A 21015-nucleotide genomic window follows, 5' to 3' on the forward strand; every position below is an offset into this window, starting at 1 on the left:
TTATTTACTCTGAGGGAATACTGACTCACTTTTCAGCCTGAACAGTTTTCTTCACTTCCTTTTTCCTTAGGGTGTACATCACAGGGTTTAGAAGGCGTGTCAGCACAATGTAGAAAATGGCCATAACCCCATCCACAGCATCCTTGGAGCCTGGCCTTAAGTAAATAGAAGCACCAGGGCCAAGGAAACAAAGGACCACAATGCAGTAGAGGCACAGTTCTGAAGGCTCTGCATCTGCCCTCTGAGGTGCGAATCTTCAGGATGGAACAGACGATGGATATGTAGGACAGCACTAACAGGAGAAAGCAGCATGAGGCCACTACCCCAATGTTGACAAAGATCTCCATATCATTGGCAGAAGTGTCTGCACAGGCCAGTTTGAGGATAGGCGGTGCATCACAAAAGTAATGCTAGATCTGGTTGGGCCCACAGTAGGGCAAACGGTGGTCTGGACAGTGGAGTGCAGAGAGCCACTGAGCCATGTGCTGGTGGCCAGGAGGGCACACATTCTCCCACTCATCATGCTGGTGTGCCTGAGTGGGTGACAGATGGCCAGGTATTGGTCATAGGACATGACCATGTGGAGGAAACACTTGGTGCTTCCCAGGAAGTGGAAGGAGAAAAGCTGGGCCACACAGCTGTTAAAGGACATAGCCCTTCCTCCTGGGGAGACGAAGGTCATCAGAATTTTGGGAACAGTGACCATGGAGATTCACATGTCAATGAAGGACAGATTGGTCAGGAAGTAGTACATGGGGACGCAGAGGTGGGAATATCCTCAATGATCACCAGCAGGATGAGGAGGTTCCCCACCAAAGTGACTACATAAATCACCAAGAAGATTCCAAAGAGATGGGGGTCCAGCGCAGTGCACAGGAAAGGCCTGTGAGGATGAACATTGTCAGGAGGCTCACGTTTGTCAGTTCTTCTCATATATTGCACTTTGTCTGTATAAGAAGGAAAGTGAATCCAACATTTACTGAGAACATATTTCATATGAAATATGGCAACTGCATTTTCCCTGATGGTGAACAGAAGAGGTAAATTGTCATTTATCTTTTTCATAACACTTTTGCTTCAACGTGGAACTTTTAAGAGGAATGTTCACTTTCTTCTTTTGGTACAAAAATCAGCCAAGTAGAAAATAATTAGTCAAAGTAAAGAGGAGTGAATTCATACAACACTCACCAAATAGAAAAGAGGAGTACTGTTTGTATTCTGGTCTGTAGAATTAGAAAATATATACCCAAACCTGCTTCTTTCCAGACTTGACACACTCTCCAGGGATAAACCTTTATTTAGGCCTCTTTCTCTCTCACGCACATATAAACACACACTGCCAAATATATAGATTCAACCTCTGATCATGAGAGAACATCCACTATAAACATATATTTCTTAAAAAAGTCTTCATCCTTGATGGCTGAGAGAAAATTGCCTTCCTTGAGCACCCTATTCAGCAGCAGATGTGTCAAGGTGGGACCCCAGCAGTGGTCCAGCACTACTTGGAGCCAGGTTCCTCTGTCCTACCCTAGACCATGCTCTCTTGATCATATGTGAAATCTGACCTTAAACTAACACAATAATGATCAGAGTACCACTGCTCTCTTCAACGCCTCTTATCCCATGTTTATTTCTTTTTATAAATTTTTATTAGTTCTTCCTCCAGAATTTGAAACAATCAATCATCCTCCCTCTAAAGTGATATCAAATCAACTCAACATATTTTGAGATGCCCATAAGGAACCAGATCTGCTTAAATAGTAAAGAGAACTAAACTGTGTCTCCAGGGTTTGAGTTCCTACACTGATTATTTATATTTACCTAAAACAGACACAAATGTGCGTTTAAAAATAAAAAATATATGTATACACTTGAAATTATTTTTAATTGTTTATAGGATTTCTATTGTTCCAGGGCTGGGACTGTAAGTTTTATTCTTTCTTTTTTTTTGAGTGGTCTGAATGTCCCTGAATTTGTGTACTGAGAGAAAAGAAATAAAAAGGTATGAAAAAATGAAGAGAAATCCAGTTGGACACTTATACCTCTCTGATAGAAAAGGAGCATTTCTTCACTAATTTTTGAGATGCTTCTGCCATATAGAGTCATATCAACAATATGTTTCCCTTTTGCACTATTTAATAAAGGCAGAATTTTTCTGTTGCTTCAACTTGGAAGAATAGTGCTAAGATTTATAAAGAAAGCACTTTATTGACTGTAGTTTTATAGAATTTTGAGTGTTTTATAAAAGTGTGCAAAGTTGGCCTTTTTAGCCATGACTAAGGCAATATAGTTGAAGCTGAAGCTGAGGAAGAGTAAAACTATGACTACAACTGTGTCATAATCACCCCAAAATTCCCAACAATGAAAAATGCGAAAGTTTTGCCACTTTTTGTTATTTACCAATTTTACAACAAAATTGAAGATTTAAAGAAATTCTATCTTTGATGAGTAGGATGCTTCTCTTTCTTGCATAGATGAAACCACAAGAAGAACGAGCTAGAGAAACCAACTCACTTTAAGTAAAAGAGCTTAAAATTGATTTGATATCTCAGGAGATATCGTCTTTCCCTTGAGTCCTCATAGATGAGGATAATGTTTCTGCATTACAATAAATACTCAGAACTTTTTCCAAATGCCTTTAAGTTGTTTTGGCATTTGATGTGCCGTCAATCCATAATGCATTTTATTTAGCCAAACATTAATTTCAAAATACGTAATCATGATACTCTGTGTTTGAAAGTTCATTGTGCTGGGAATGATGTAGTTTAGTTTTGTTTTGTTTCTCTGATTTCTTCTTTAAATTCAAAGGTACAAAATATGCACTCTGTCCCGAAAGGAGAAATTCTCTGATAGGGTTCCTAGTCCCTTTGATGAATCTTTTACTTTCTGGTGATTATGGCCCATCACAAAAAGAAGCTCTGGAGCTTTTTTGCTCTAGGGATGGTCTGTATAACACTCCTCCCAGATAAACACCTTACTAATTAAACTTTCTCCCTCTGAGACCTGGCAGACTGTGCAACTTCCTAGTCAAGAATGGATATTATCTCTACCTCATCTTATCTGATTCAGAGATTTTCCCTCTTTCCAGGGAATTCTGCCTTTGTACCTTCTATCTTCTAAACTTAGAATATATTTAGATTTTCTGTGAAAGTTGATTTTTTAAGCTTGAATTAATATAACTAAAGAGAGGGCGAATGTGCTTTTCTTCTAGAATTAATGTATGTCTTAGTTATTAGGAAAAGGTCCTATGAAAACAAAGAGAGAATCTGTTCTAACACAGTAGAAGCTGAAGCACTATTAATTTTGGAGAAAGAAAACTGCAGTTTCACAGGTTTTTTGTGCTAATAGAGATGCTCTCACCTGTATATGTAGAATATCACTTATATAGGATAGACTTGGAGGAACTGGAGCCCCTGAATTAGTATTTCTCTCAACCCATCACATTGCCCAATATTCTCATATTTTCTATCCATTTAGTATAAGGCGTATATAATCAATGTAAAATCACAGTGCTATCTTGAAAGCCTACTTTGAGAATTATTTGCAATTTAGCTCCAGTTAAGATATTTCAAAATCTGTTTATAAAATGCATACTAACAATTTTGTTAATTTAAATTTCTATCCAACTTCCTTACATAACTTTATGTAAAATTCTATTAACTTCTATTTGATTCTCTTTGGTTATATAGGTATAAAATCATATTATCTTTAAAAAATACTAATTTGTCTTTTACTTTCCAAAAGTAAACACCCATTAATTTTCTTTCCTATTTTATTTTGTTGACCAAAACCACTATTTTTGCCCAGCGATTATTGTTCAGGGATTACTTAGATCTCTTAAGAGTGCTGCACAGCTTGTTCAGTCCCTTTTCCATTCAAAAAATAATGGCATTTACTGAGTTTTACCTCCTAGTAGAACCCCACGCACTTGTATTTGCCATCACTGGGCCTGCCCTGCCAGGAGCCATTCTTGTAACATTATTCTTATTTTCAAAATTTTTTTTGCTATTCAAGGTCTTTCGTATTTCCGTATGAATTTTAGAATCATGTCAATTTGTATCAAAAAGCCTGCTGGGATTTTCATTAGAATTGCATTGAATCTATAGATATGTTTGGGAGAAGGGACATCTTAACTATATTGTATCTGATTCATGGATACCAAATATGTATTTCATTTCTCTCAACAATATTGTATAGTTTCAGTGTTCAGCTCTAGCACATCTTTTGTCAAGTTTATCGTTATTTTCTATTTTGATGCCTTTTTAATTGTTAGTTTAAAATTTTTCAATTTCTAATTACTCATTATTAATAAATAGAAATACAATTGACCTTCGTATACTAGTCATATCCTACTACTTGGCTAAACTCACTTATTAGTTCTTGTAGCTTCTTTTAGATGTTCCGTCAGATTTTCTACATAAATGATCATGTCGTCTACAAATATAAACAGCTTACTTCTCCTTTATAATCAGAATGACTTTTATTTGTTTTTCTTGCCTAATCACCTTGTGTAGACACTCTAGTATAATGTTGAATGGAAGTGGTGAGAGTCGACATCCTTACCTAGTTCCTGATCTTAGAGGGAAAACATCCAGTTTTCTACCAATAAGTATGATGTTAGGCGTGGGTTTTCTGTAATTTTTTCTTTCATTTTTCTCTTTCATAAGCTGAAAATGAACCCTCCTCTTCTGTTAGGCTGAGAGTTTTTACCATGGATGGATTTTTGGAATTTGTCAAATGCATTTTCTGAATCTTTTGAGATGATCTTAGAGCTTCCTTTTGCAGTTTGTTAGTATGCTGAATTGAATTGCTCAAGTTTTAAGTGTTAAACCAAATGTACATTCCTAGAATCAACACCATCTGATAATGATGTATAATCGTTTTGCATATATGTTGGACATGATCTGTTAAAATTTTGTTAGGAATTTTTGTCTGTTTTTAAAGGATATTAATCAATAGCTCTTCTCTTGTAATGTCTTTACTAGCTTTTGTATCAAAATAACACTGGAGTAACAGAATGAGTAGGAACGTTTCTTACTTATTCAAGTTGCTGAAAACGTTTGTATAAATTTGGTATTATTTCTTCATTAAATGTTTGGTAAATTCACCAGTAGAACCCTATGGGCTTTATTTCTAATTTAATTCCTTTGCGGCAAAAAACATCCTCATCAGTTTAAGCTTGTTGAGATTTGCTTTATGCCCCAGCAAAGGCTGATATTTCTGAATGTTCTGTATGCACTTAATGAAAATGTGTATTCTGTTCATGCAAGACCATGGTATATTTTATAAATTTCAATTGAGTCAACACGATTCACAGTTTGGTTCTAAATCCTTACTGTTTTTCTACATTCTAACAATTGCTGACAGAGGAGTATTAAATTCTGCAACTATAATTGGGAATTTGTCCATTTCTCCTCTCTATTCTATTAATTTTTGCTTCATATATTTGAAATTTTATTATGTGTATACACATTTAGAATTTTGACATCTTCTTCATCAATGGATCCCGTTATCGTTACAAAATTTCCCTCTCTATTACTAGTAATATTCTTTGTTCTGAAATCTACTGTATCTGATATTAATATAGTCACTCAAGCTTTCTAATAATCAGTGTTCACATGATATATGTATCTTATTGCATCTTTTTACTTAAAACCCATCTGCATTTTGAAGTGGCATGTAAAGAGTGTTTAGATAACATATTGTTGATACTTTTTTTATATCCAGTTTGACATCTAACTTTTAAATAGAATGTTTAAGCCGTTTACTTATAATTTAATCATTAATAAGGTTGATTTAGATCTAACATCTTTCTATTTTGGTTATTGGCTCCATATGTGTTCTTTTTTTCTCTTATCTTTTTCTTATTTCATATTAGTTGTCTTTATGCTTTTATTGTTTTAATTTGTCTTCATTATTTGCTTTTCTTATATCTTGTTTTTTTTTTAGTGGTTGCTCTAGGATTCACAATATCCATCTTTAAATGATCATATTTTACCTTCAAATTTTACCACTTCACATGTAATAGATGAATCTTAAAGCAGCATATTTTCCATCTTGTGTGGTATTGTTGTTATACATTTTACTTATATATATACATATACAAGAAACCCCACAATTCACTGGTATTGTTTGTAATTCAAACAGTGAATTTTCCTTTTCTGGCATTCCTATTTCTACAGATTCAATTTTCCATTTGTTTTCATTTTCCTTCTGTGTGAATACCTTCCTTTAACATTTCTTGTAGTCCAGGTCTACTGTTTACAAAATTCTTCTAGCTGTTGTTTTCCTGGATATATCTCCATTTTCCCTTCATCTTGGAAGGATGTTTTTTCTAGATATAGAAATCTAGGTAGACATTTTAATTTCAGCCTTTTAAATATATTGTTCCATTTTCTTCTGTCTTGCATAGTTTTGATGATAATTATGCATTCATTATTATCTTTGTCCGTATTCAATATGTATTTGTTTTTTGAGGAAGATTAGCCCTGAGCTAACATCTGCCCCGAATCCTCCTCTTTTCGCTGAGGAAGACTGGCCCTGAGCTAACATCTGTGCCCATCTTCCTCTACTTTATATGTGGGACACCTGCCACAGCATGATTTGACAAGCAGTGTCTAGGTCCACACCTTGGATCTGAACCGGTGAACCCCAGGCTGAAGCAGAACGTGCAAAATTAACCACTGCACCACCGGGCCAGCCCCTCAATATGTATTTTTTTATCTGGCTGCTTTTAAGATATTTTTCTCTTTTATTGGTTTTCATCAATTTTATTATAATGTAACTTTTGTGGATTTCTTTGTTTATCCTGTCTAGGGTTTGTTCAACTCCTTGGATCTCCTGGTTTACCTTTGTCATCAAGATTTGAAAATTTTTATCTATCATTTCTTTAAACACTTTTTCTGTCTTTTCTCTTCCTTCTTAGGTGCCAGTAACATATGATAGACTTCTTAACGTTATCCCATAAATCATTGAGACTCTGTTTTTTTCTCCTCTCCTTTTTTCTCTGTTCATTTTCTATTGTTTGTTTTGTTATGATTTCCGATTTGCTGATAAATTCTTCTCCAGTGCCTCATTTGCTTCCAGCAACTTTTAAATTTCAGAAATTACATTTTCTTATCTAGAAGTTCTATAACTTTCTTTTGTATATCTTCCATTTATCTCATTACCTTCATTTTTCCTTTAAATCATTGATTATTTTGAACATACATAGAATATTAATTTTAAATGTTTTGTTACCTAATCTCTTCATATCTGTTATTTCTGTGTTTTTTTCTGCTGGATAACTTTTTCTCTTGGTTATGAGTTGTATTTTTCTACTTCTCTGAATTTCTAATTATTTTTTATGCTGGATTTTACATTGTTGTCTGGATTTTTTATTGTCTTCATTTAATAAGTGTTTGAAGAGGGCTGTATTTTGGCAGACATTAAATACCCTGTGGATCGACTTGATCTTTCTGAGGATTGTTTTTAAGTTTTGTTAGGGTGGGACTATTGTTCAATTTTGTTATGGTGGGACAATAGTAGCATTTACCCAAAGGATACTTTACCCCTGTTACTAAGATGTAACATTTCTTGGGGTCGTTATTGAATGTCCTGGTACGCAACAAGAACTTACCAATTTGGCTGGCCATAGTTCAATTCTCAACACTGTGTGGCCTCCAGGAATTATTCAGTTTACAGACACCAATCTAATACCTTTCCAGCCTAATGGAGTTTCATCCTACACATGCACAGATTAGTAATAAGAAACCACTGAAGTATATCCCCACGCAGATTTTTAGAGGTTTTTTTCTGTATAACCCTTTCATGTCAAGAACTCTTGTCTGCAACCTCTAAATCAGCCTTCCTGAACTCCTAGCTCTGTCTCCTCAGTCAGCAAGCCTTTGGTGCTCTGCTTGAGGTTCCCATTCATGTATCATGGTCCAGAATATGCCTCCTAGAAGAAGTGCTCTCCTCATTTGTTTTTCCTCCGCCAGGGATTACAGTCTTGTGCTCCCATTTGTCCAATAGATACCTGTTTTTATCTTCTTTGTTCCAGTTTTCTATTTATTTATGATGAGATGATAAATCCAACCCATCTTATTTTATCATGGGTTAGAATAGAAAATCTCTAATACAACTATTTTTTATTTAGCCATTTGCTTGTGTTGTGAAATATAACATACATAGATAAAAATGCAGAAGCATAAGTGTACAGTTAAAAGTAAAGCAAACGTTCATGTCAGCATCACCCCGATTGAGAAATTAAGCATTTCCAACAAACTTTGAGTCCTCACGTATCCTTAACTGAGGCCAATCCTCTTCCATTCCACTATCATGGCTCTATGATAAACTGGATTTCTTATTAATTTTTAAATTATCTCTAACCAATAGTTTGTTTGTCTTTTTGAAATTTATGTATGTGAAGTCATATACTACTATTTTTATCTAATTTCTATCATTTAAAATGACTCAAAGATGTATATATTGATATACGTAGCTGTAAATTCGTTCTTTTTATTAATGTGTATTATTCCATTTTAGAACATATCCTTGGTAGACATTTGGGTGTTCAGATTTCAGCAATAACAAAAATTCTGCCTTGAATACTTGTATGTTATCCTGATGCACATGTGCATTGGTTTCTGTGTATTATGAGGGAACTGTTTCCTAAATTTTTTCAAAATGATGAACCATTTTCTTAGGCGGTTTTATAAATTTATACTCCTTTCAAAAATGTGAAAGTTTTAGTAATTGAGAATTTTAATATTGGCTTTAGGCATCATTTTATTGCAATTTTAATTTTTATTTCCCTAATTATTAAACTGATTGAGAGGATTATTTTGTTTTTGTTTATGGGAAATTTGTATTTCTTCTTTTATGAAGACTGACCAAGTCATTTGCCTGTGGAAATATTGGACTGCTTGGTTTTCTTTACACATTTTAGGAGTTGTTTACATATTTGAAAATGAATCCTTATGAGTAATGTGAGCTATTACTGAGCTATTAGTCAGCTATCTCTGGCTTTCACTTTTACTTTTTTATTATTTTAATGTTACTCTCAGCTTTAAAGCAACCAAAATTACCCACGTCTCTCTTATTTTTCCTAGTTTCTATATCTGGGTCAAAAACATTTTCTCCAATTTAACTTGAAAAAGCTGCATTGTTTGCCTTACAGATTTGAGTTTATAGTACCTCTGGAATTGATTTTGTGCGTGGTATGGGCAAGAGATTAATTTTATTTTTTCCTTGTTGAGTCAGTTCTCCAATCATAAAGTTTTAAAAAAATTTCCCTATGATCTTTCATGCCACTTTTGACTTAAATCAATTATCCATATTTTCAGGGGATGTGTTTTTGTGATCTCTCTTCTATTCTATTTTTCTATTTGTCTAAACCTGCATCAACACTACATAGTTTTAATTGCTATAAAAATAATAGACACTTGTAAATTCATTTAGTCTGGGGAATTAACCAAAAATGCATATTAAAAATAGTTGGTTGTCAATTACTTGTGAAATAACCTTTCAACATTTAAATATTTGAATACATAACACTGGTAAAATTGGCCTTCATAAGCACTGGTTCTAACAAAGTAAATAATTTGACAACCATCTTAAAATCCATAATATTCTTAAATATTCTAGTATTTATATTTAGGTAAGCTTATCTTTAATAAAGCCTCAAATATGGATAACTGTATGAATTAAGAAGTTCATCATAGTGCATCATATCTGCATATCTATGTATCTACCTACCTACCTATTTTTGTTAATTGTAGGAAATATAACTATTAATTAAAATTTAAAATTAAAAATAAAATTTGCAAAACTGCATATATAGTATGCTTTTAACTAGTTAAAAATATACCATAACCATGTGGTATAGTGATTAGAAAGAAAATATTAAAATGTTAACATTGGTAATGTCAAGGTAGCAGAACTGTGGTATTTTTTCTTGCTTTTTTGAATATTTACTAAATAGTTTTATAAAGTTGTAATGATACTTTTATAATGAATATATCATGTATTATGAAATAATGAGATATGTAATGGAAAGGGGTGTGAGGAAAGAGAGGAGGGCCTCTAATTACTCCCTTTGCTCATTCATGCTTCTTAAGTGTGGGGTTTGGGCCACTGGGGATATTGTCTCAAAAGAAACTCTCCAGTTTGAAAATATTGTAAATCCAGAATCTCAGGACCGGACTACATGGAAGGGCTGAGTTTGGCATCTCTGTTTTGGATTCAAGAGCAGAAGGTGCAAAGCCTTGTCTCTATGCCATGGCATCTTACTCCAAAATAGAGATTTGGCTTTAGGAACACATTCCTCTTGCCTAGAAACTTCAGAAAAACCTCTCTACGCATGTTAGATGTGTTTGCCACTAGCTGGTGTGTGTCTAAAACTTTACCTGCTTCTATTTAACTCTTGTTCTACTTATAGTATCTCTTCCTTTTTCTCTTTTTCTGTCCTGTTTCTACTCTTTATTTGTCCTGGTCATTTCCCTGCTCAACCAACTGAAGCAGGAGAATCATGAAACTGAAGAAAATTCTTATACGTTGCTGAGTTCAGTGATCCATTAACAAGTCAGCAATGAGGAAGAAATGAACGGAAGAAGTCTTAGGGAAAAGTGTGCTTGTGTGGCAGGAGAATGGTTTGTAGGGAAAGATAGATGATACTCAAGGGGATAGATTCTTTGTTCATGAATTCTATTTTGTAGTTAGTATAAAAATTAGAAATTATCCCCACTCTTAACAAATGGTCTTCTTATCAATATCAATCTACTCTTCTTATCAATATGTGAACATCCTTTAACGGGTCTCTGTATTTTTATTCTGTCATTAAAGAATAATGGTTAAAATGCAAATGTCAGTGAATGTGGTGATAATGAAACTCACAAAATTTATTAACAGCTAGTAACATAAAATTTTAGATTTAGAGTTGGAAGAAAAGATCTAATTTACCAGCCTTTGTAGGAGATTAATTCCTTTTCCTATTTCCCTAAGAGATGAGCCTATAAGTTCTGCTTGAAAACATTCTGTGATGGAAATTCAGTACTTTTCCAAATGATTATGCGATATCTGTTCTTAGAATTTTGTTCCTGGACTGATGTCAGATTCTTTCTTGAGAATAGGTTTGGATGGAGTTAAGGCATTGAGTGCTGACTGCAGAGGAGGAGTGAGGAGGATTTTGAAAGTGTATCTAAGGTAATTTTTGAAATTTCCACTTCCACCTAGGGCAAGTTTGGACCAGACACCTTTGTGAATTTGGTTGCTCACTTAGAAACAGAAATCTTCAGGTAAAAGGGAGAATTTATGCACTTCCAGCTTACAAAGAGATATTTAAATTCTGCCAGTATATTTACATAATACTCTGTTGTCAGTCTGATGAAAATAACATACTTCTGATGTGTGTCTCTCCCTGGCCTTTTTAAAAAAAGACAATTTTTTTAGAGGCATTTAAGTTCACAGTAAAATTGAGCAGAAAGTACAAAGTTTCCATATACCCCATTTCCCTACACATGTATGGCCTGCCGCATTATCAGACATCATCCACCAGGGTGATACATTTGTTACAAATGATGAAACTACACTGACACATCATAGTTATCCAAAGTTCATAGTTTACATTAGAGTCACCCTCAGTGTTACACATTCCATGGGTTTGGACAAATATATAATCACATGTATCTACCATTATTGCACCATACAGAGTATTATCACTGCCCTAAAAATTCTCTGTGCTCCACCTATTCATCCCTCCCCTGCCTTCAACCCCTGGCAAACCTTGATCGTTTTGCTGTCTTCAGAATGTCATATACTTGCAATCACATAGTATACAGCCTTTTCATATAGGCTTCTTTGACTTAGTAATATGTATTTAAGATCCCTCCATGTTTTTGCTTGGCTTGACATTTCATTTCTTTTTTTTTTTTTAAAGATTTTATTTTTTCCTTTTTTCTCCCCAAAGCCCCCAAGTACATAGTTGTATATTTTTTGTTGTGGGTCATTCTAGTTGTGGCATGTGGGACGCTGCCTCAGCGTGGTTTGATGAGCAGTGCCTTGTCCGCGCCCAGGACTCGAACCAATGAAACACTGGGCTGCCTGCAGCAGAGTGCGTGAACTTAACCACTCGGCCATGGGGCCAGCCCCAACATTTCATTTCTTTTTAGTATTGAATAGTATTCCATTGTCTATATGTACCATAGTTTATCCATCCACCTACTAAAGGACATCTTGGTTGCTTCCAAGTTTTGGCATTTATGAATAAAGCTTCTATAAACATCCATGTGCAGGGTTTTGTGTGGACATAGTTTTCAACTCTTTTGTGTAAATATCAAGGAGCATGTCTGCTGGATCATATGGTAAGAGTATATTCACTTTTGTAAGAAACCGCCAAACTGTCTTGCAAAGTGGCTGTACCATTTTGCATGTCCACCAGAAAAGAATGAGAGTTCATGTTGGTTGACATCCTCACCAGTATTTGGTGTTGTCAGTGTTCTGAATTTTGGCTATTCTAACAGGTTTTTAGTGGTATCTCACTGTTGCTTTAATTTGCATTTCCTTGATGACATGTAATGTGGAACATCTTTTCATACGCTTATTTACCATCTGTGTATCTTCTCTGGTGAGGCATCTAAGGTCTTTGGCTCAAGTTTTATTTGAGTTGTTTGTATTCTTAGTATTGAATTTTAAGAGTTCTTTGCGTATTTTGGATAACGGTCCTTTATCGTATGTGTCTTCTAAAATATTTTCTTCCACTCTATGGCTTGCCTTCTCATTTTTCTGAGAGTGTCTTTCACAAAGCAGAAGGTTTTTTTTCCTTTAATTTTAATCAAGTTCAGCTTATCAATTATTTCTTTCATGAATTGTGCTTTTGATGTGGTATCTAAAAAGTCATTGTCATACTCAAGGTCATCTAAATCATTTCCTATGTTAACTTCTAGGACTTGTATAGTTTTGCATTTCATATATATGTCTGTGATCCATTTTGAGTTAATTTTTCTGAAGGGGGTGAGGTCTCTATCTAGACTCTTTTGTTTGCATGTGAATGTCCTGTCATTGCAGAACCATTTGTTGGAAAAACTGTCTTTTCTCCCTTGTATTGCCTTTGCTCTTTTGTCAAAGATCAGTGGCTATATTTATGTTTTCTCTACTTTTTCAAATCTCACATATTCTTTTTGAAGTCCATTTATAATTAATTCTTCATTCCGTCTGCAATGCTTTTGCTATTGATACATTATCACCTACATGATCATGGTCTTATGAGGTTAGTTGTTAAGCTAAGAGGGACGATTCCTACTGAGTGCCAAGCACAGAGCAAAGCATTTTATGTTCATTATCCCCTTCAATCTCACAAAGACATTTTGAGGAAGACAATGTTATTATCCATTATTCTTTTGCAGGATTTGAGGCTCAGAGAGGTTAAGTAAGTTGCTTATGGCTCCAGAGGCAGCTAATGGTAGAGTTGGAGTGAATGTTAGAAACTAGTTTTTTGTAACTTCAGAGTACTTTATTCTACTCATCTTTATATTTCTAGCAGGTAGATAGAAAATGAATGTTTGAGAGAGGCTAAATTGATTGCCATGGCCTAAACTCAATGTTTAAATTGCATTTTGGCTGAGAAGGAGTCTTTTTGTCTTCCTGTCTATATATCTTTGTCAGAATCACAATCTATTCAAACATTTTGAGCAGGACAAGCTTTATATAGGGGCCTGGCTATGCCAATTGATTTCAGGAGTGGTCTGAAGAGCTTCTGTTTCCTCTACTTCTTCATTTTTGCCATAAATTCTACTTATTGGGATTTTTCTCCATGGCATATCTTTATTCCTGTAAAAATGGAAATAATACAGGAAATGTTAACAAATTGGCAATGTATAGATTAGCATGAATAGATTTATCAGATTATTTCCTATGAGTAAACATTGATCACAAGTAGAGGGAAATCAGCTATATCCAGTGACAACATATGGCGGGCTAACATAAAAAGGGATACAAATGAACAGAAGGAGATATTGGACCTTCAGAAAATATAATTGAGGTTTTTTAAGCTTTATCTATGACTGACATTAGTTCATAAAGCTAAATAATATTGATATCATTGAAATTTACCTTTGGGAGATCTGTAGTATTAGAGAGAAACAATAGCTGAGGAGAGACAAATTTCTAGTGGGATGTAGTAGTTATTTCTGTTACCTATGCAATGCTTTCTTCTAGTCTCAATCTAATTTCTATATGTGTGTGAGGAGGTTATAAATATGAATTGTATACTTATTTTTAAATATAAATGTTCTAGAATGGAAAGAATATTGTTAAGTAAAAGTTATAGGTAGGTATACATCATTTCTGTTTAGGTTCACATTTTTATATGTATATATTTGAGTAATTGTCCTATTTACCAGCTAATTATGACTTGGCCAATATTAAAATGACATTGTCACCTGATGGCAAATTTTCCATGGAGAAGATGGTTCTGAATTTTGCCAGCTTGTGTGATGAAAATCATATTGAAAGAAGCTACATAAAAATGGTAATAAGAATTGATGACTGTAAGAGGTTTGGCACCTACACAGATACATTATTCTGCTACCTAATTTATCACATGACAAAACTGAGGCCAAATCTGGCACATTATTTAGCTTCAGGGCCAGATTTAGTATTGGTCCCCTTTTCCTCTTTTGGCCTTCTTTTGCTTGCAGCCACTGCCTTAGAAATAACTCTATTAGGAATACATTTTCTCAGTTATTTGTGTTCTTATATCATGATTATTATTTTGCTTTTCCAGGACTGCCTGATGCATAAACATGCAGAACTACACTTCCGTGATGGAGTTCACCCTGTTAGGGATCCCTAATTCTGAAAGGCTGGAGAACATGCTATTTGTCCTGTTTTTGGCCTTCTACCTCCTCACCTTGCTGGGGAACCTGTTCATCTTCTTTATCATTCTGATTTCCTCCAACCTCTACACAGCCATGTATTTCTTCCTGGGAAACTTGTCAGTGTTTGACATATTTTTCCCTTCAGCGAATTCCCCCAAAATTATGCTTTACCTAATGGAGCAAAGCCAGAGCATCTCTTACAAGGGCTGCACCTCCCAGCTCTGCTTTTACCACTTCCTGGGTAGTACTGAATTTTTCCTCTACACTATGATGGCCTATGACTGCTTGGTGGCTATTTGTCACCCATTGTGATACATGGTTATCATAAACCACAGAGTGTGTACTGGCTTGACACTGGGCACTTAGCTGGATGATTGTCTACATGAAGTATCCTCACATTTCCTATCTTTAAGTTATCCTACTGCGCCCCCAGTGCGGTGGACAGTTTCTTCCGTAATATCCCGATGGTGCTGCCTCTGGCCTGTGCAGACACCTCTTTAGCTCAGACAGTGAGTTTTACTAATGTAGATGTTCTGACTCCTACATGTTTTTCCCATATCCTTACTTCCTATTGTCGCCTCTTCCTTTCCATATTGAAAAGTAGCTCCTCCAAAGTCAGGCACCGAGCGTTTTCAACCTGCAGTGCCCAGCTGATTTCAATCCTCTTGTTCTATGGACCTGTGATGCTCATCTGTCTCAGGCCCACTTCCAGCTCCTGGCTAGATTCTGTTATTCAGATATTAACATTGTCACTCCTTTCTCTAATCCTTTGATTTACACCTTGGGAAACAAGAATGTGAAATTGGCTCTGAGGAAAGTGTTAATTCAAGTGTTCCACATTTCTGGGATCTAAGGTGTAGGGGAATTCCTCTCTGAAATTCTTTGGAGAGTTGCTCCAGATCCACTACTCTTACAACAGGATTGTTGCCAAATATCAAGCTGGGCAAAGGTGCTATCAGGTGTTTCTTGAGAGTCTTGAGTCACGTTGTAGGGAGCAGCTGGACTGAGCTTCTCATTTACTCCTTCAAGGAAGCGTTTGAGATTAACCTAGCCTTTTCTCTTTTTGAAATTGCCAAAATAATTTATCTTTTCTACACACAATCTGTAATTGTTGGAACTCTCTTTTGATCAGTAACCATAAAGCTGCAAGTTTCTACAGACCATGGCCTGTCTTCCTTCTCTCTCACTCTCCTTTCTTTACCTCCATCCTTTCTTCACTCCTTTCAAAATGTATGCTTTACTCTATTTTATTACAATCTCTCTCCAGGAATTCAATAAAGCTAGGTTTTATGGTCAAGAAAGTATGAAATTTAAAAGTAGGATTTCATAGTTTGATAATTTTAAGTTTAAATTTATTTTATAATATCTTTGGCTTTAATCATATCTTCCCATTACAAAATAATACTATTTGGAGCTTTTTTTCTTTGGCCATCAGAGAAGTTTGGTGTTAGACTTTACTCATTATGTCTCAAGTGAGATGCTGGCCATTAATCTATTCTTATGAAACAGGAGAGTGGATTTCTGTAAATTTGCAGAGGAAAGCCTTTTTGAGCCAGAGTTCTCTATCCATTGTCAGTTTGGTATGATTCTTGAAAATTTAGTATATCTGTAATTAATTGAAATTGAACAGTAAACAACATATATTATCTAGTTTTTAAATCTTTCAGCATTTTAATTTAACATTTAATCAAATGAATTTCAGACCAATTACCAATTTTGATTCATCCATTCAAATACCTAGAATAAAAGCTAACATCTAAAATCTTCTTACTGTGTGTTTTTAGTGTTCTAAGCACTTTACATGTATTGACTAAGTTAAGTCACAAAATCCTAACATATAAATACTATGATATCCTCCTTTTATAGATGAAGCAACTAAGGACAGAGAAGTGTTCACACCCAGGCAGTCTGTATCTAGAACTGAACTGTTACTGCCTTATAAGAAGAACTTAAGAATCATAAATTCTATATTATAATACCTATCTTTAAATCTTGCTTTCTAATATCATTTACTGTTCTATTTTGCACATATTAACAAACGTAATCTGAACAGCATCTCTATAAGGTTAGTGCAATTACTTTCCTCAATTATATATGAGAAAACTGAGGCACAAGGAGGTTCAGTAACTATAGAATAGAATAAGAGTGATGACATTGGACATAACTAGGCAAGAATTCTGGGTAACATTCATAGAAATAAGTGATGATGGGAAAATAATAACTTCAACTCTTTTCCATTCTATAGTAATATCCATTCATTCACTCAGCTATTGATTGACTGATTACTTTATACCATTTATCTGACTGGTGTGAGATGGGATCCGAGTATAATGTTCACTAAATTACCTATACGAAAAGTAAAAGAGGAAACCTATTTGGAAGAACAACATCTACCTGTCTATGATTTAAATCAAGTATTTATATACTATCACTTGATTTACTATAACAGTTGCTAATATAACTACTTTATAATTCAAGGGCCACCTTGTTTCCTTTATTTGAAAGTTCTTAGATACCCTGCACTATTTATGGTATTGTATTAGTTATCTGTTGTAGTACAACAAATTACTCTGAAACTTAACAGTTTAAAACTCAATCGTTCATTGACTCACACAGTTTCTGAGGGTCAAGGATTCTGGAGTACATTAGCCAGGCAGTCTTATCATAGGATCTCTCATGAGGTTGCAGCTACCCTGCTGGCAAGGGCTGCAGTCATCTGAAGGCGCAGCTGGGGCTGGAGGATCTACTTCCAAGATGGCATATTTCATGGCTCTTGCAAAAGGCCTCAGTCCCTCACTCCCTACATGGGCCTCTCCATATGGTTGCCTACATGTCCTCACAGCTGAGTGATCTAAGAGAGAGTCTAAGCACGAAGCCGTAGAGCCTTTTCTAATCTAATCCAAAGTCACATACCATCACTCCTGCTTTTATTTTCTCTTTGTTAGAAGTGAGTCATTACGTTCAGCCCACACAGTGGGAGAGAAATTAGGCTCCACCTTTAGAAGGGAGTGTCAGAAAAATTGGTGACTTATTTCCAACTACCCCACCACAAATATATGTCCACAATATTTAAACTTTTTCCTGGTTGAAACTCTTCATTTAGGATTATTTTATATAGTAAAGACATATCCTGTACCTTGTAGTTTTCACATGGCTTCCTTGATTTAAAATGTCTAGTGTAATCCTTTCTGCCTTTATGAGAACCACATACCTTTTGGGTTTTTGTTCATTGTCAACCATGTCCATAACCCCTTCTCCAAACATCTCATTCCACAATGATCCCTTTATTCTATCAGTATATAATTCTTATTGCTTAAGTTATTCAGTGGTTCATTAAGAAATACAAATTATAATAGTTCTTAGATGATCATTTAGGATAGTTATATGATTCATAAGTTATTATTAAACTTTTTTTTTTTTTTTGGTGAAGATGTTTGGCCCTGAGCTAACATCTGTTGCCAATCTTCCTCTTTTTGCTTGAGGAAGATTGTTGCTGAGCTAACATCTGTGCTGATCTTCCTCCATTTTGTATGTAGGATGCCACCACAGCATAGCTTGATAAGTGGTATATAGGTCCACGCCCGGGATCTAAACCCATGAACCCTCAGCCACTGAAGTGAAGCACATGAACTTAACCACTACACCACTAGGCCAGCCCTATTATTCAACATTTTTGTCAATAACTGGTCTAGAACACAGTTAAGTCAGAAGGACAGCCATTAGGTTAACATTGAATGTTTATTGGCAGTTGACTATTTATATATTTATATAGTATATATAGCCAAAGAGGATATTATAATGAACAAGATAAATATGTTCTCTGTCCTTATGGGGTATAAAACCTTTGAGAAGATGGACATGGAACAACTAGTCAATATGTGATTGGAATAAAGGCTTTGAATAAAAACAGAGGAAACTGTAAAAACTCAGGTTAAGATGAAAGCACCAAGGCCAAGGAAGGAAAAGAACTAGAAAATTTAGCAAAAGAAAAAAGCCAAAGGACTTGCCTCGAGTCAAGGAGCATCAAATTTGTTATTCAGTTTCTGCTTCAGTAACACTAAACTTGGCTAACTTGAACACTAGTATTCCTCCTAGCTGGCACTGTGAAATCAATAGAAACGGCACCCTTGAGATGAATGGAATGGTACCTTAAGAAATGAATTCTGATGAATATGGTTCTAAAATACTTAAAAAATGTTTTATAGTTTAAGGTGACCTATTGCTCACTGTTCCTGTTTTCTAGGAAAAAGAGGGCTTTCTATTGACAGGAGCCTTCACTATAATTAACACAGTATTTTAAAAAATTAAATTAACAAGGAATTTTGATGAATGGCCCATGTTCTCAATGAGTCTGAAATCTTTCTGAGTTAAAAACTTACACATAATCTCTCTCCATTGCTTGAAAGTACCTCACACGGTGCCCTTAGCATTGTAGGTACTTCCTCCAATCTGCTTTCTAAACTTTAAAAGTCCTATCCCTGTTCAAACCAGTGAAAGAGCTAGCAACTACTGTCTTTGGATCAAAGTTTAGATAACCATTTCCCTTATTCTTGGGGAAACTTTGCTCTATTAAACCTATGAAGGGATGAATAATTTATAGCTGCCTCTGCACCTGTTGGACTAGACTCCTTTCAGTTTTTGACACCTCAATCACAATCTTTTATGTCATCCCCATACAGTCAGACTCATTAAGTCAACTCATTATCCCTCAAAAGTACTCATAAATTCATCTTTCAGCCTCGTGGATTTTTTTCTTGAGCTCCCCACAATTTGGTTCATTTCTTATTCAGTTTCCACACTATGGTGTTATCTCCTATTATGATGTTTGAAGGGACCAATAAATGATACTCTCATATTTCCCCCTCCAAAGTCAAGAAATAATTGAGATAAAAGACAAAGGTGTCAGACTACATCAAAAGAACAACTTAATTACTGATAATTAAGTTATATAATTATCCAATTAAGGAATATGGTTTAGATCTGTGGTCAAACACACTTCTTAATCTTTTCCCTAGTAAATGCATTTGGCTTCTCTATTTACTATCTCTGGAATCTCCTTCAAAGATTTTAGTTTAGATTTTCCTTTTCCTTCTATGCTGACATGGGCAATATATCCCACTGTAGCCATAGCTGACTTACTGGTTTCTAAACCACATGGTAGCATGATAGCCCAACTGTTAACAGCATGCTGCACGTGGAGCCACCCTTGTACATCTGCTGCTGTGGTGTGAGGAAATAAAGAGATTAGGGAGAACTCCAAATTTCAACACAGCGATGGCTACCATTTCAAAGTGAAGTATTTCAATTTCCAAAGATATGTGGCTTCAGGCTATTTTGAAATAACTTATTTCTGAGAGATATTAGATATGTCCTCATATCTGCACATTGTTTATAAAGTGCTGCGGTAGGCTGACCCAAAGGATCAGGAAGAGAGCCTCCTTTGAAACAGTAAGTAGTAAGAATAAACATGTAAGCAGTGAGATTGGATGTCTACAAAAATCATTCTATAATTTAGTTTATTTATGAGGTTTATTACTGATATCACAAAGAAGATATTATGATAACCTTACCTAAATCTCAAAGAAGAATTTGCAATCTCTGGTGGTAGATGAAAAGAGAGTAAATACACACAAAGATCTGTGGATGATTGTTCATAGGAGTATTATTCATAATATTCAAACCTAGAAACATTCCAAATGTTCATCACCTGTGAAAGGAAAATATGATACATTCATGCTATGGAATATTATTTGGCAATAAAAAGGACAAACTATTTTTACATGTTACAGAATGGATGAACATCAACAACAGTATGCTAATTTAAAGAAGTCAGATTCAAAAGGCTAGATATTGTGTTATCCCTCTTACATGAAATGCTTAGAAAATACAAATTTATAGAGACAAAAAGCAAAGCATTGGTTGGTTTCCTGGGGAGGAGATTAGGAATGGGAATTCATTGCAAACTGACCCCAAGGAAATTTGGGGGGTCATGGAAATATTCCAAATTTTGGGAATATTTTCACAACTCTATAAATTTACTAAAAATCATTAAATTGTACACTTACAACTGTTGAATTTTGTGATATTAAATTGTACCTCGAAAAAGCTGTTGGAAGATAGAAAATAAGTGAATGTTAAACAAATGGTAGTATATCTC

At 35.0% G+C, this 21015-nt stretch overlaps 2 pseudogenes; one reads left to right on the top strand and one right to left on the bottom strand.

Annotated features, from left to right (window-relative positions):
- Nucleotides 1–7637, bottom strand: LOC124225589 (olfactory receptor 10G7-like; annotated as a pseudogene).
- A 7125-nt stretch (nucleotides 7638–14762) lies between these two features.
- Nucleotides 14763–15711, top strand: LOC124225590 (olfactory receptor 958-like; annotated as a pseudogene).
- Nucleotides 15712–21015: the final 5304 nt, after the last annotated feature.

The sequence above is a fragment of the Equus quagga genome, chromosome 14 (assembly GCF_021613505.1).
Source record: "Equus quagga isolate Etosha38 chromosome 14, UCLA_HA_Equagga_1.0, whole genome shotgun sequence".
In the NCBI taxonomy this organism is placed as follows: domain Eukaryota; kingdom Metazoa; phylum Chordata; class Mammalia; order Perissodactyla; family Equidae; genus Equus; species Equus quagga.